General features: G+C 54.0%; 1 long non-coding RNA gene across 2 annotated transcripts; it reads left to right on the top strand.

Moving 5' to 3' along the window:
* Positions 1-5,768, top strand: LOC125159848 (uncharacterized). Of its 2 annotated transcripts, XR_007149945.1 has the most exons (3): positions 1-376; positions 1,635-1,869; positions 4,969-5,768. It is a non-coding gene; the product is annotated as an uncharacterized LOC125159848 (long non-coding RNA). The 2 variants fall into 2 exon arrangements; XR_007149943.1 differs by lacking the exon at positions 1-376 and having other exon boundaries at positions 1,587-1,869.
* The last annotated feature ends 9,011 nt before the right edge of the window (positions 5,769-14,779 follow it).

Below are 14,779 nucleotides of genomic sequence, written 5' to 3'. Positions count from 1 at the left end.
CGGCAGGTAAACACCGGGCCTTGCGCAACAGCTCACCTGGTTCTCCAGCTTCCCAGCTCGGGTCTGGGGGAGGAGGGCGGGGGACGCGCGCGCCCGGGTCCTCGGGGCGAGCAGGTGCTCGGGAGGGGGCGCTCTGGGGCCAAGGCCGCACCGTGGGGGCGGGGGTCGCCTCCTTGTCACCCCTCTGGCGCCCCAATCTCATCTCCGCCCCGGGCCTGTGCTGAGCCGGTGGGCAGAGCGCCCGGGCTCGCTTTCGGCGTGTGCGCCCACATCGCCGGGGTGTGAGTCACTCCAGGCGGCCGGCACACCCACTTCCCCGGAGTTGGAGGCGGGAGCGAGGATCCAGGCCTCGGTCTGGTGTGTGCTGTCACTGCTGGTGAGTCTTTCCTCCCTGCTTGCTGCCTTCCCTATTAAGGGCTTAAGAACCCTCTGAAGCTGTGGGGTAAGGGAGGGGGGAGCAGGCGCCCCCGCTCAGGTCTCCGGGAGTCAGTTCTACCTCTGGCTGGGCCTCCCCTACTTCTACTCTCTCCCCACCTGCCTCTAGTTCTTTCTCTCAGTTTTTCCCGGTGTGGGTTTTTATTTCCACTTTTCACCCTTCTTTGGGGTGAACCTAGGGTTCATCTATTTCAAGTCTCTTGGTAAACAGTGGCCCAGAGAGCTGGCCTTGCCAAGGTCACAAAGGCCGGGAATAAGCAGAAGCGGGGCCGTAGCCAGCCCTGATCTGTGCCCTAGCTGTGACGCCCCGCTGCCTCTGTTTCATTTGAGATCCCCAAAACCTCCCCGCTGCTTTCCAAAATCTTCCCTCTGATCTTTCCTCTCCCTCCCCTCTCATCCATCTCCTGGCTCTTCCCTCCTCTCCTCTCTTCCCACGCCCTCCACCTGCTAGTTCCTCTGCCGCTCTCACGGGAGGCCTGTCTGTCTGCCTGCCCTGCAGGGTTTGTGGGGAAGTAAACATCTGTCCACGAGTGTGCTCGCACACACTGTTTTACAGACCTGTCTGCTCACCCATCACGTCCAAATTCCCCACGGACAGAGGCGTTCACATAATGCAGAGGCCACAGATGTACCCAGTCTCAGACACACTGAATACCACTGGGGTGGACAGTGAGGGTTTCTCAGGGACACAGAGACGTACTCCAAGAAAACACGCAAAGAGACGCTGTCATTAGTTTTATTGTCAATAAGAACAATGCGGCAGCCCTAGGTCTTTGGGGAGCAGCAGCTCAAAGACAAACATAATAAAGATCGGGCAGCCCTTGAGGCACCCTTCTCCCCACCTCTGCTCCACACTTACCGGGGAGACACTCAAATTGGACACCGTGATAAACCCTCACAAATAAACACATGTGTATTTATCTTGGAACAAAGCTCTCAGCTCAGTGCTCATAAGACCTACAGCTACAGATACGACCCAAACCTGTTTTGTAAAACGGGCTTTCGTGCTGTGGAAGATGGAGTCACAGTCCCCCAAGATGTCCACGTCTTAATTCCTGGAACCTGTAAATCTGTTACCTTCCAGGGCAAAGGGGAATTAAGTTTGCAGATGGACTTAGGGTTGCTGATCACTTGGGTTCGAAACAGGGAGATTTCTCTAGATTATCCACAAGGGTTCAAGGTCCACAACATCCTTAAAGGCAGAGGACAGAAGTATGAGAGAACAACCAGCGAGAGACGTGTGAGAAGCACTCAGCCTAACACTGTTGACTTTGAACACTGAGGAAAGGGCTGCGTGCAGAGGAAGCGGACGGCCCCTCGGAGCCGGAAAAGGAAGGCAATGGACTCCAGGAGGCCTCCAGTCCTGCGGATGGCTTGATTTTCACCCAGTAGGACCCACTTTCGACTTCTGAACTGCAGGACTGTGAGCTAAGGGTGCGCGGTTTGCATTTGTGATCATTTGTTACGGCAGGTTCTACTTCCCCTGTCCCACAAATCTCTGACCCTTTGGGACTCTCTGCACCTGTTTGTTTTCGCCCCTTCAATCTGTCACATGTTCTGGAGTTCCCTGTGTCTCTTGGTGTTCTTGCCCATTCTCTTTCTGTCTTCCTTCGGATCGCTTCATCTTCTTGGTTCCATCCCCTCCTCAGGGCCTTTCAGACATTGGGTCCTTTCCAGATCTGGGCCTCGAGAGGTGGGGAAATGGCACGCGAGTGTGTTCAGAGAGCTGGCGTTCACAGCACAAGTGCCTGCTGCGGCCTGCAAGGTCTGCTCTGCAGTTCCGTTCATGTTCACGTGAGAATGATCTGGGCACTTTTAGGTTCCTGATGTCCAGGAGACACCGCAGGTCAACTGTACAGAATCTCTGTGGGTGGGGGGAGGAGGTAGGCATCAGGAGTTTTGAAAGCTTTCCAGGAGATCCCAATGTTTAGGCACGTGGTGACCCCACAGTGTGACGTGATGAGGGTGAAGTGTGCAGATGGACCTACTCTCCCCAAATCAGCCCCCATTTCACTGTGCTAGATGCAGGGCTCACATTGTTTGCTTCCTGAGCATACGTGGGCTGATCTCCCCGCCAGGTGTGTGCACTTGCTCGGGCCCCGCTTCCTCCCAAGCTGGACGAGGCTGTGTCCGTCTTGTCATCCAGGGCTCAAGCCACATGGAACACTTCAAGAGAGGATGTCTTTCCCCATTGTATCTCAAGTTGCTTTCCTCATCTTTACCCAGATGTACTGTCTTTGTGGTATTTATCACTATCTGAAATGGTCTGCTTATCTGTTTCGAGCTGTTTCTGTCCAATAGAAGGTAGTTTTATAGGAACAGGAACCTAGCCTTTATTATGTTCACCATGCTTTCCCTGAACCTGGAACGGTGCCTGGCACCCAGCAGGTCTCAATAAATAGACAGTAGAACCTTGACTGCGAGTATCTTGTTCTGCAAGACAAGCAAACATTTCTGATAAGTTTTAACTTGATAAACGAGCGATGTCTTGCAATACAAGTAGTACGAGATGTGGAATGTCATATGATCAACACTGAGCCAATGGTTCTCTCTGTCTCTCCCTCTCTTCCCGCCCCCCCCCCCCCCCGCCCCGGGTTGTGGGTGATCGTCTCCCATGCTCCAATGCTCAGTCTCAGGCCGAGGTGTTTGGCAGAAATCAGTGATTTTTCAGCACGTTGGAAGGTGCCCGTAACTGGCACTAGTGTATTTTTTATTACTTCCAAGCACCTGTGGACAGTCCTTTGCTTTTCCAGAAAAGTGAGCTTAGGAATGCTTTGCTTCATTCTAGGTCAGGCTGCCTGCAGATATAGGCCCTTTCCTCTGCTGCCTCGTCGCCAGTTACATTAAATACAGTATATGACAAGAGTTTATCGACACTGCCCTGTAGTCAACATCCGTGCGAGCGTATACAATGGCCCCCATGCAGAGAAAGATTCCATTGAGCCAACAGGTGGCAGTGATTCTGTCAGTGATAGTGAAAGTCTTTCTACACAAGAACCCTCCTCTCTCTGGCCTCCCTCACACCAGCCGTGAAAGTTTTCAAAGGGAAGTGCAGGTTAATTTATTTTTCTTTATATTTTCTTGATTTTTTTGTATTATATTACAATATTGTAATCATTTTTATATGAATGATGGGTTGTGGAACGAATCACCTGAGTTTCCATTATTTCTTATGGGGAAATTCACTTTGATATGCAAGTGTTTGGATTTCAAGCATAATTGTGAACAAATCATACTCGCAAACCAAGGTTTCACTGTGCACCCAGCCATTGAACTGCCTGCCGCCTCTTGGGCAAACTGAACTGTCTTCTGGCAGACTCTGCTTAGACCTTCTCAATGTGCACAGTATTCTTCTCCTCGGTCAGCAATCATTGCACACTGGCAGAGGCCAGGCATGGTGCTGGGGGGCACCCACATAGTATGTGGCATGGCATTCAGCCTGTGCTCCGGAAGCTCATGGTCTAGTCATCACATGCCTTCTAGAAACAAACGTCAGGGACTCCTGCTAACAGTGCTTCTGCTCAGCCTCTGCCCGGTGCTGCCCATGAGCCCACACCTAGTGGCTCCCAGACACGTAGTGCAGGGGTGGACATTTGGAGACGGGCACTGCCGGGAAATGTCTCACTTCTCAAGGCTTTCTCCCTCCCCTGCCAGAATCCTTAACAACTCTGCCTGAACCCTCTGATCCCTGCTCTGGGCTCATCCTACCTCCAGAGAGCTACGTGGGTGGAGGTGACCCTTGGTATGTGCTGGGTTGGCTTTGTGGGCCGACTGACCGTGACTGGATCCCGCCTCCCTCATACCAGTCCCCACCCCTTTCCAGCTGCTTCCAGGAGGTCTCCCCTCTCACTGTGGAAAGTGAGAACCTGCACTGGGAGGTGGTGGAGGTGGGGCAGGCCTTAGCCCATCTGCCACTTTCTTTCTTTCTCTTCTGCTTCTTTCTCATTTCGTTTATTCTTCAGCCTGGCTCTCCTCCATTTCCATGACATCCCCATCCGGTCAAAGAGTTCACAAGTCTTTAGGGGGTGTTAAGGCGGAGAGAGGTGTTTGGGAGATTGAGGACCAGACAGTCCAGGTCTTTGCCCTCAGGGAATGTGACAAGGCAGATGAAGCTTTGTCCCTCATCCACCAGAATCCACCACTGCCGAGTTAGGGAGTGTGACGGTGCACAAAGGTGTTCCCGTCATCCACCCAGAGCTGTCATTACTGAGTTGTAAAGGTGGGACTGAGGATTATGTTGACAGATTGTAGGATGAGTGGGAATGATTTCAGGAAGGCCTCCTGGAGGCCGTGACTTGTAAACAAAGGGCAGGTTGGGTTGAGTGGGAAAGAAATGGAAAAGCCTGAACCAAAATCGTGAAACATCTTTGGGGAGAAAACTGGAGAAAGAGATCTCAGGGGATAAGAAGCCTAATTAAGGAAACGCAGTTCTTTCTCAGGCCTCACTCACTGTGCCCTGTTGCCCAAGACTTTCTTCAATGTCGGTTGCTTGTGTAAGGACTTGTGTTTTTTGTTTTTTTGTTTTTTTTAAAGACTCTGCTGTTTACAACGTGCAGCCGTCCCAAGAATTGCTGCACATACTCTGGGGAGACAGCCCTGATGGGAAGGGGGCTCGAGGCAGACAGAGGATGAAGTTTCCAGCAGATCAACCTGATACTCATGGACATGACCCCGGTTGCAAGGCTGGCACCCTCCCAGCCCGCGCTCTGTAGCAGCTCTGAGCTGAGAGGATGACTCAGATTCCTGGGGTTAAGGATTTGCTTTCAGGTAGAGCTGCTGAAATTCAGACCCACTGCCTCCACCCCTGTGTTCTTTCCCTGAGGCGTTATGTCCTGTCTTCTGAGACTTGATTTTCTCTTTCCTGTCCCCCTCCTTGAAGCCCCTGCTCAGGGCTAATGGTGCCTGTGGCGGGGGGGGGGGGGGGGGGGGGGGGGGGGGGGGGTCCTCCCTCACCTTTATCCTGGATGCTCATTTGTTCTGTGTCCTTCTGACCACCCCCCCCAACACACACACAGCAATGTCACTTTATCCACCCTTTAAACTGCCCTACAACATTCCATACTCATTCTTCCCTCCAGTGTGTCCCCAGACCTCCTCATCCCGCCTCCCCCCCCCCCCACCCCCGCCCCCAGCAGAGTCCCCTTAGGGGCCATGCATTTGCTCCTGCATCCAAGTGGGCTCCCAGCAAGCACTTGCTGAGTCCAGCACTGTGCTGGGAACTCTGGTACAGGGTGAGCAGGCCAGCCATGGTCCCTTGTCCTCTGGCAAATTAGATTCTGTTGGGAAAGACTAACCATAAGCAAGTAAACAAATAAATGAACAAGATAATTATAGATGTGATAAGTGCTTTGAAGAATATAAAGAGGGTAATATAAGAGGAATTAAGTGGAGGAGGTGTGCACGACTTTGACAGGGTGTTAGAAAACGCTTCTCTGGGGGGTGATGTGTGAGCCAAGCTCCGGGGTGGTGAGAGGGAGCCCCCAGGCTGGGGGGCAGGGGGGCAGTTCTTAATGCTCTGAGTGTGACCAGTGGTGAGGTAGGAGGTGCACAGGCCCCTGACAGGTGACAGGCGCTGGGCTGTGTTCTAAGAGCCAGGATTACAGGGTCGGTCTGTGCATTCACAGACCCAGCAGCCTTCACCTCCCTTCCTGCTATAAGTCTGGTCGTCCTCTGCCCCCTCACATTCGGGATGAGAATCCGTTTCCATGTCCACCCCCCGCAGTGAGAACAAGCCTTCCAAACAGACGATTTCCTATGCTGTGCCGGGCACCAGATGCAGCTAACTGGCTTCTGTTCTCACACTTTGAGGTCACAGAATCCCAGATGGGTAGAGCGTTAGAACTGACAGGGACGTTATCACCACGTAGCCTAACGCTTACATTGCAGATGAGAAAACTGGGGTCCACAGGGGTGACTGTGCTCATCCAGGGTAGCTGGGGTGCGAGCAGGCCAGCCCTTCTAGTCCCCATCCCTCAAGAGTGCAGGAAGGTTGCTGCCTGTCTCTTCTACACTCATTTCAAATAAAGAGGTGCTCACTGACCACTCTTGTATGTTCCGGGTGAGGCCCTGCTTGACCAGGAGTAGAAGGAGCGAATGATGAGGTCCAGGCACACTAACACTGATGTATGACAATCAGCATGACGGCCACAGCCTGTGGACAGCAAGAGAGACACCAGACAGTCACGTGCATGTCCACACAGTGCCGTGAAGGGAGCTGCAGGTGCTGAGGACCAGGTCAGGGAGCAGAAACTACTCTCTGTCTGGTCTGGTCGGCGGCAAGGGATTCAATACAAGGAACCACGTGATAAGAGAACCATGGAAAGGCCTGGAAGGTCACAAGGCTCTAGCTGGACTCTTGGTTTCAAGGTCAGTCAGTCAGAAGCACTCCCAGAAGCACTGCCCCCACTCCCACGTGTCTGCTGGAGCTCGGCCACCTCATCTGCTGTAGGAGGGGGGCCTCCCTCACTCTTGCCTCTTGAATGTCATACAACTACATCCAACTGGGGAAACCCTAGCTGCAAAAGTTCCTGAGAAGTAGAGTTTGTTTTACTTTCCAACCTCTCCAAATAGAAGGGGAGGGACATCATTCCACATATCTAGAGTTCCCAGATAAAATATGGGACGTCCAGGGCGCCTGGGTGACTCAGTTAAGCGTCCAATTTCAGCTCAAGTCATGATCTTGCAGTCCGTGAGTTCGAGCCCTGCATCAGGCTTTGTGCTGACAGCTCAGAGTCTGGAGCCTGCTTTGGATTCTGTGTCTTCCTCTCTCTGCCCCTCCCCTGCTCATTCATGCTCTCTCTCTGTCTCAAAAATAAATAAAAACATTACTATATATATATATATATATATATATATATGGGATGTCCAGTTAAATATGAATTTCAGATAAACAATGAATTCTCTTAGCATCAATATCTCCCAAATACTGTATGGGGAATACTTATACTAAAAAATGATTGATTATTTATCTGGGATTTAGATTTAAGTAGATGTCTGATGTTCCTGTTTGCTGAATCTGGTGAGCCCACAAAGACCTGGCACAGGGCTCTGGTTTAGATGGGGGTGTTGAGGAAGGCCCCTCTGGGGAGCCAACGTTCAAGAGGAGACCGGAGAGATGAATAGAAGTTCGTCAGGCACAGAGAGGAGGGAAGGGCATTCCAGGGGCAGAGAACAGCTTTACAAAGACTCTGAGGAAAGGGCCAATGGGGGCCGATTTAAGGAGAGCTGGTATATGGTGAGCTGCACGTGAAGGTAGTGCCAGTAGATGAAGACTCAGGCAGAGACCAGACCACACAGGGTCTCCAGTTAGAAGGAGCTGAACGAGACAGGTGTGGAATAAGAGTGACCCAGGGCCTCTGCAAGCTGGTGGTGGCCCCCAGAGTCTTGTGGGTTGGTGGTCCTGAAGAAAGAACGTGCTCCAATGATCTAGGTGACAGGCGGTGACCCCGGAAAGGAGCAGGCCAGCTTCAAGTGTTTTGTTGATGGAAGCACCATCCTGGTCACTGGGGTTCAGGGGAATCAAGGTTGAGTTCCTGGCTCTGGGAATGGACTAGGTTCATGCAAAGTGAGCTTCGGGTGTTGACATGGGACTGCAGAAGGGGAGGCCAGGACAGAGGGACACCAGGGCACCTCCTCTGGGTCTCTCTATAGAGCATCCCCTCCCCTGCACTTACCTGCTTGGTCCTTCTCTCCCTCCCTACGTGTCTGCCTCCACCTTATCTGCTTTCCTATTCTTGCTCTCCCTCTGCTTGTCCTCATCCCACTTCCTGGACAGAATCAAGCTCAGTCAGTGCAGTGGATGGAGTGTAGAAGCCAGAAATGGAAAGCTTTCCCATGGCCCTGTGGTCCACAGTCTCCCAGCAGACCGGTAAGCCATTAAATCATTCCTGGTTCCAGGAAGGACTAAGGCTGGACTCAGGCAGCCAGGGAGGTTGGAGACATCCTCTAGCAGATGGGAAACCCATCAGTCCAGACCCCTCATTTTGGATCTTTGCCCATTGTGACTAAACTAGGTAAGATCCTGCCCAGTGTGGAGGAATGCACACCCTATGCAGAAACAGTGGGATTTCCAAGATTTGACTCACTTCTTGTCAGTTTTGTGATTATAGAGTGGAGACATTTATATTGATGTCAGAGACTTGTTTTAATGATCAAAGGAAATAATTTGTATTCATTTATTCAACAGATATTTATGAAGCCTCGACAATGTTTCAGAGACTGTGTTGGGAGCTGGGGCCTCAGAGAGGATGAGGCAGACAAGAATGTGCCCTCATGGGGATTCCATTCTGATGGGGAAGACAGGTCGATAAAAATGGGAAATGCCTGACAGGAAGCTGGGAAGGAAGGGAGGGAGTAGTGTGTAGGTGGGTCTGGGTTACAGTTTCAGCGGGTGGTATTTGAGCAAGGATTTGAGGAAGGTGAAGGGATTGGCCAGGCACTAGGAGAAAAGTGGTGCCGATTGAGGGAGAGGTGGGGCAAAGGCCCTGAGGCAACACTGTCGTGGGTGGGATGTAGCCTGAAGGCCTGGTGGCTGGAGCTGGAAGGAGGGATCCCTGGGGCGCGGGGGCGGGGGCGGGCAGGGTCTCAAGGACTCTGGCTCCAGGGGAGGTGAGCCTGGCTCAGGAGGCAGGTGGCAGGAAGAGGCTGCTGGTGTGGGTGGAGGCAGAGGGGCAGGAGGTGGGATGTGGGAGCAGGGAAGGGCCCCTTGACTGAGGGCACTGCCGGGGCGGCGTGGTGGGTCGTCAGGGGTCAAGTGTGAACTGTCAGCGCCCAGTAAACACGTGCCATCGTGAGCCAAGGAAGACCAGTCTTCACCGCCTCTTCATTCTTGGGTCTCACTAACCACTCCCGAAGCGTGTGTGACAGTGTCACAAGGAAGAGACTGGGCCAGAGGGTGGGGCCTCAGTGCTTCTGCCCCCAGCTGACCCCCAGGGACATGGAGGCACAGAGAGTAGGGGCAGGGGCCATGAGTCAGAGACACCAGGCGGAACTGGCAGGGGAAACCAGGAGGGAGGCAGCCGCAGAGGGTGACCCAGAAAAGCCAACCGAGCCGGAGGGGCCCCACGTGACACGCTGTCCCTCCTCTTCCCGGGTGACCTGTCACCAAAACATCACTGGCATGCTGCTGGCACCCGGCCTACCAGTTAGGGCAGGCGCCTCTCCCTCTGACTTCCTGAGGAGCCTCGACGCACCCCGCAGCCCTCCACCCGGCTCTGCACGCACCACCCGCCCGCGGGTCTGGGGGCAGCTGGCCCGGTCCTGCGGCCCCTCCCCGAGCCCCTCCCGGAGCCCCTCCCGGTGCTGAGCGTCCTCGAAACCCAAACTCGGGCTGCGAGGAGGACGCACCTGCACCGCCAAGTCCCGCGCCCGGCTGGGGGGGTGGGGGTGGAGGGAGGGGGGACTCAGGAGGGGTTTTAATCAGGCGCGCAGGTTCACCCCACCTAAGAGGGCGGGAGCTGCAGACAAGTGGGCCCTGAATCAGGGCGCGGCAGGGCTCACCAGACTGGATGGACAGACCCGGACCGCCTGTACAGGGACGGTGGGGGACGGGGTGGAGACAGGGACCTCGGACCGCCTGCACCGGGACGGTGGGGGAGAGTGGGGGACCCTGGACCGCCAGCACGGGGGACAGTGGGGGGATGGGGTGCAGACAGGGACCCTAGACCACCTACACTGGGGACGGTGGGGGACCGTGTTGGACCGGGTGGAGGCAGGGACCCCCGACCACCTGAACCGGGACGGTGGGGGATGGGGTGGAGACAGGGATCCTGGACGCCTGCTCCGGGCCACTGGGGGCCCAGGGGGTTGCCCAGGGTTCTGTGCTGCGAGGGTGGGGGCAGCATTCCCGCAGGAAGTGACGAGTCTGGTCCTGGAGGGACATATTCTCCCAGTGGGTGGCAGGACAGGGTGTGAGAGGGCTTCAGGGTGAGACCCAGCAAGGAGGGTGTGTGCGAGAGCTCCAGGGAGCTGGGTGTGTGACCTGGGTTGTGAAGCTGTGATGGACTTAGTGAGGGGGGAGGGGGCCTTAGGACTAGCGTCTGTCCTGGGTGTCTGTCCTTTGTGCTGGAGGAATAGGAGCTCGAGGGAAGGAAGCAGACATTCCCTGCGTGTTCCCACGTGCCGGGAAGCATGCAGAGTGCTTTTGCATACGTTACCAAATCTAATTCGTGCAGCAGTTAAACACAAGGAAGACCTATTTGACACGAGATAATTTCTAAGACCCATGTTTAAAAGACAAGCAAGTGCAGAATTGTTTTGTGCGCTGAGCTGCGATCCGTATTAAAGACACATACACACGGGGAGGATTTTGTTGAGGGAGCGGGGAGCATGGAGTTGGGAAGGTCCAGGAGGTGTGTCTGCGGCCCGCGGGCAGCTCAGCAAGCTGAGATCCGGGGTGTAGTGAGGCTGGGGTCCTGCCCTCTGCCCTGGGCTGCAGCTCAGACGAATGCTGAGCTGGTCCTTCTAAACTTAATGTTGGCCCGGCTCTCCTGGGTAGGGTTCAGAGGTGGTCTGGCTGCAGGGGTAGTGTGGGACGGGGGAGAGAGGCAGGGAGGTGGGGGGGCTGCACCCGCTGGGCTGTGGGAATGGACTGGAGGAAAGGGGAGGAAGGGAGGGTGTGGTACGCTCTGAGGGAGGGGTGGGCAGCGGGTCTCCATGGGGCTGGCGGGAAAAACAGGAACACAGAACACCAGTTATTTTTCAGGATGTGAATCAAAGTTACACATGCACATAGAAAGTCCACTAACTAGAGGGGCCAGGGAGAAAAACTAGCAGCCCACCCCATCTCCACCACTGTAGCTCTTAGTTGATTTTGCTTTGTGGGGTTTGCCTGTGTGTCTGTAAACGCTGTAAATGGTCTTGCAATTGTAGCATTATCTATTGATTAGTTTTAATAAAAACGACAGCCTTTATTGTTAACCACCAACCTCTCTTGGACCTCTCTCAGGTCCACAAACAGACCTCTTCATCATCTCCACCATACTCATTTTATAGCTATTTCAGTAATACACATATGTAAACTCACACATATTTCCATCATATCTCCATATGTACACAGATAGCTATGTAAATGCACAAATATCCTGAGGGACCACATCAAACGCGGATTCAGGGAGACAGTGGCTGAAAGAGACTTTCATTGTACATGTCTGGTGTAAATTCTTTATAAATGAATGTATACATTAATTGCTTGTTCCGTAAAGAAACAAAACCAGAAAAAGAATCCATACAGCATAGTAAAAAGTAATTATCATTACCCACAGTTTACAGATGCAAAAACAGAAGCCCAGAGACTTAAGTCATTTGTTCAAGATCTTAGAGCAAGTGCAACTGGCAGAACCCAGATCTAACCCTCCAGGAAGAGGAGGAGGAGAACAAGGTCTGGGGCAGGAGAGCCCTGGTGCTGGGAGTGCAGGAGAACCCCAGTGCTGGGGTGGGAGGGGAGGGGGGCAGGAGAGCCCTGGCACTGGGGGGAGGGGACGGGTAGGGGGGCAAGAGAACCCTGGCGCTGGGGGGAGCAGGGGAGGGGGGCAGGAGAGCCCTGGCTCTGGGGGGATCGGGGGAGGGGGGCAGGAGAGCCCTGGCTCTGGGGGGATCAGGGGAGGGGGGCAGGAGAGCCCTGGCACTGGGGGGAGCAGGGGAGGGGGGCAGGAGAGCCCTGGCGCTGGGGGGAGCAGGGGAGGGGGACAGGAGAGCCCTGGTGCTGGGGGGGGGGACGGGTAGGGGGGCAAGAGAACCCTGGCGCTGGGGGGAGCAGGGGAGGGGGACAGGAGAGCCCTGGCTCTGGGGGGATCAGGGGAGGGGGGCAGGAGAGCCCTGGCACTGGGGGGAGCAGGGGAGGGGGGCAGGAGAGCCCTGGCACTGGGTGGGGGGCAGGAACCCGCACTGAAGAGACCCCAGCTCTGGCAGAGAGGGAGAGTGCAGGAGGCAGTCACCAGAAGTGCTGATCTGAAGGAGGCGCGAGTGCTCCCAGATGGAGAAGAATCGCTAACAGGGAGAAGCTCTGGACTGGAGGACGAAAGGTCATGGTCCGTGTCCTTAGACAGCATCCCCAGAGACCTCAGGTGCTGGGCATCTGCGGTGAGTCACTGGATCCCAGAAACTGATGGCAAGGGTGAGGTCATCACCCCAAAAGGCAGGGAGCAGAGACAACAAGGCTCTTGGGGGCCGGGGAGCTGAGCCTGTCTGGTCAGAGGCCACTGTCACAAAACCAACAAAGAATTCATATCTAATAGGTTTCCCTCAGGGCTCAAATGAGTAGCTGTGGGAGTCATTTGGGAGGCTGTGATACCAGGCAGGATGACAAAGAAAGCATTCTGGCCAAGAGGACCGATTGCCTGCAGAGTTTCTGCCCTGGGAGAATGGGAGACGTCTGCAGAGCAAAAATCCTGCCCAGGCTGCAGCCAAGGCAGCTGGCCTCCCTGCTCATGGCCTCCCCTGTCCCCTGTCCCCTCCCATGGCTGTGGTGGTGCTGACCAAGATGGCTGAATGCAGAGGGTCTGGGTTGGGGGTCAGACACTTTGCAGATTCACTTGAGACTTGCTCTACTGGAAAGGTATTTTACCTTGAAAGGAACTCCTCACGGACACGCACACACCCCAGCCGCCCGTATTTGTCCTTTCCCTGCTCCCCACTGAGGAGGAACAGAGGAGCCCCGCCTGACAAGTCCCAACAAAGCCTGGATCCTACAGCCCTGTTGAGGAGGAAGATTCTCCTGTGCCCTTGAAGGTCCTCTGGCTGGACTGAGTCAAACTGACCTGAGACAGATTAACAGGAGAAAACGAAATTCAATCGTGTGCAATGGGCTTCCACACAGACATTCAAACTCCAACGACAATGAGGCAACATGGAGCTTCTGTGAGCTAAGTTGGGGGTCAGGGTCTGAGGATACAAGGTGGGGAAGGACCTCACAGGAAGGTGGTAGATATTTGGAAAACCAAAGTTTGTCTTTTCAAGCAGATAGGTTTCTGAGATAAAGGGAAGTCTCAAGCTCTCCTTTCCCATGTAAATTTAGGCAGGTGAGGACAGGAAGAGAGTTTTTCCTGCATTTTGCTGTGTTTTGATGATTTTTAACTCAAGATAACGTTCGTGCCTCAGCAGCCCACCTAGTGGCGGCCTGCCCTTGGCCCCTGCACTGGAGAGATGCTGGCCAGTTGCCTGTGCTGTGTGTTCTGTCTTGCCGCTAGGAAAAATAAGCCCAGCTTGTTTAACTACGGGTGTGTTTCTGGAGGTCTTTGGCGAGAGGACATTGGTAACGTCCTGGGTTCTGTTCTTCATTCTTGCCCTCTGGGATCCACGTTGAGAGTCTGGACCTAGGCCATGTGGGCGAAGATGGCCAGAAGTGCTGTCACAAGGGACAGAACCAGTTATGCATTCACTCAACAAGTATTTATGGGCCACCCACACACACCACAGACGGTTCCAGGTGCCAAGGACAAGAGGCAAATAAAGTGGGAGTCCTGATTTTGGGGGAACCTCTCAGATGGTTGTGATTCATGGAGATAGTGTGGTGATTGAGGTAAGGCCTGGGGGCTGCTACATGCTCACGAGGAGGTGCCCCTGAGCCGGTCCAGTCAACAACCCTAGCGGGATGTCAGGAAAGGCTTTCTGGGGACGATCTTGTGAGAAGGGACAAGAGCTGGTCAAGGAGACAGCACACAGCATGGGGAGCGGGCACTGTCACATACAGTCGATCTTTTTTGTTTTGTTTTGTTTTTAAAATTATTTTATTTATTTTTTTAGAGAGACAGAAAGAGTGAGTAGGGGAGGGGCAGAGGGGTGGGTGGAGAAAGAATCCCAAGCAGACTCCACACTGTTAGTGTGAAACCTGGTGTGGGGCTTGAACTCATGATCCATGAGATCATGACCTGAGCCAAAACCAAGAGTCGGATGCTTAACCGACTGAGCCACCCAGGCACCCAACAGTCAATTTTACTTCAGTGAAATCTAGGAGGCCAGTTGGGGGGGAGGTCCAAAGTCAAATGCACAAGACAAGGCACAGACGGAAAAGACCGACTTTCATCTCTTCCACCTGCCCTTTCCTCCCCCCACAGGTAACTGTTAGCCTTTCGATTATATTTTCACATATAAAAAAATAAGTGATGAGGGACCGTGGAGAGAGCTGAGGGCAGAGGGCAGGCTAACAGCACCCCCCCCCCCCCAAGGTGGGACATATGTGATATTCCTTGGACACTCCCAGCTACCCAAGAACAGGAAAGGACACACACACACACACACACAGACACACAAATGGTTAAACTGATAAGAGTCTCCACCAGTTTACCAGGAAAAGGCAGTCCCATCACAGCCTGAAGTCCAGGAACCCCCTACTATCTTAATGTTGATG

Source organism: Prionailurus viverrinus, unplaced genomic scaffold (assembly GCF_022837055.1).
Source record: "Prionailurus viverrinus isolate Anna unplaced genomic scaffold, UM_Priviv_1.0 scaffold_67, whole genome shotgun sequence".
In the NCBI taxonomy this organism is placed as follows: Eukaryota; Metazoa; Chordata; class Mammalia; order Carnivora; family Felidae; genus Prionailurus; species Prionailurus viverrinus.
Note: the sequence above shows the minus strand (reverse complement) of the source record. Positions and strands in the feature narration are given on the sequence as shown.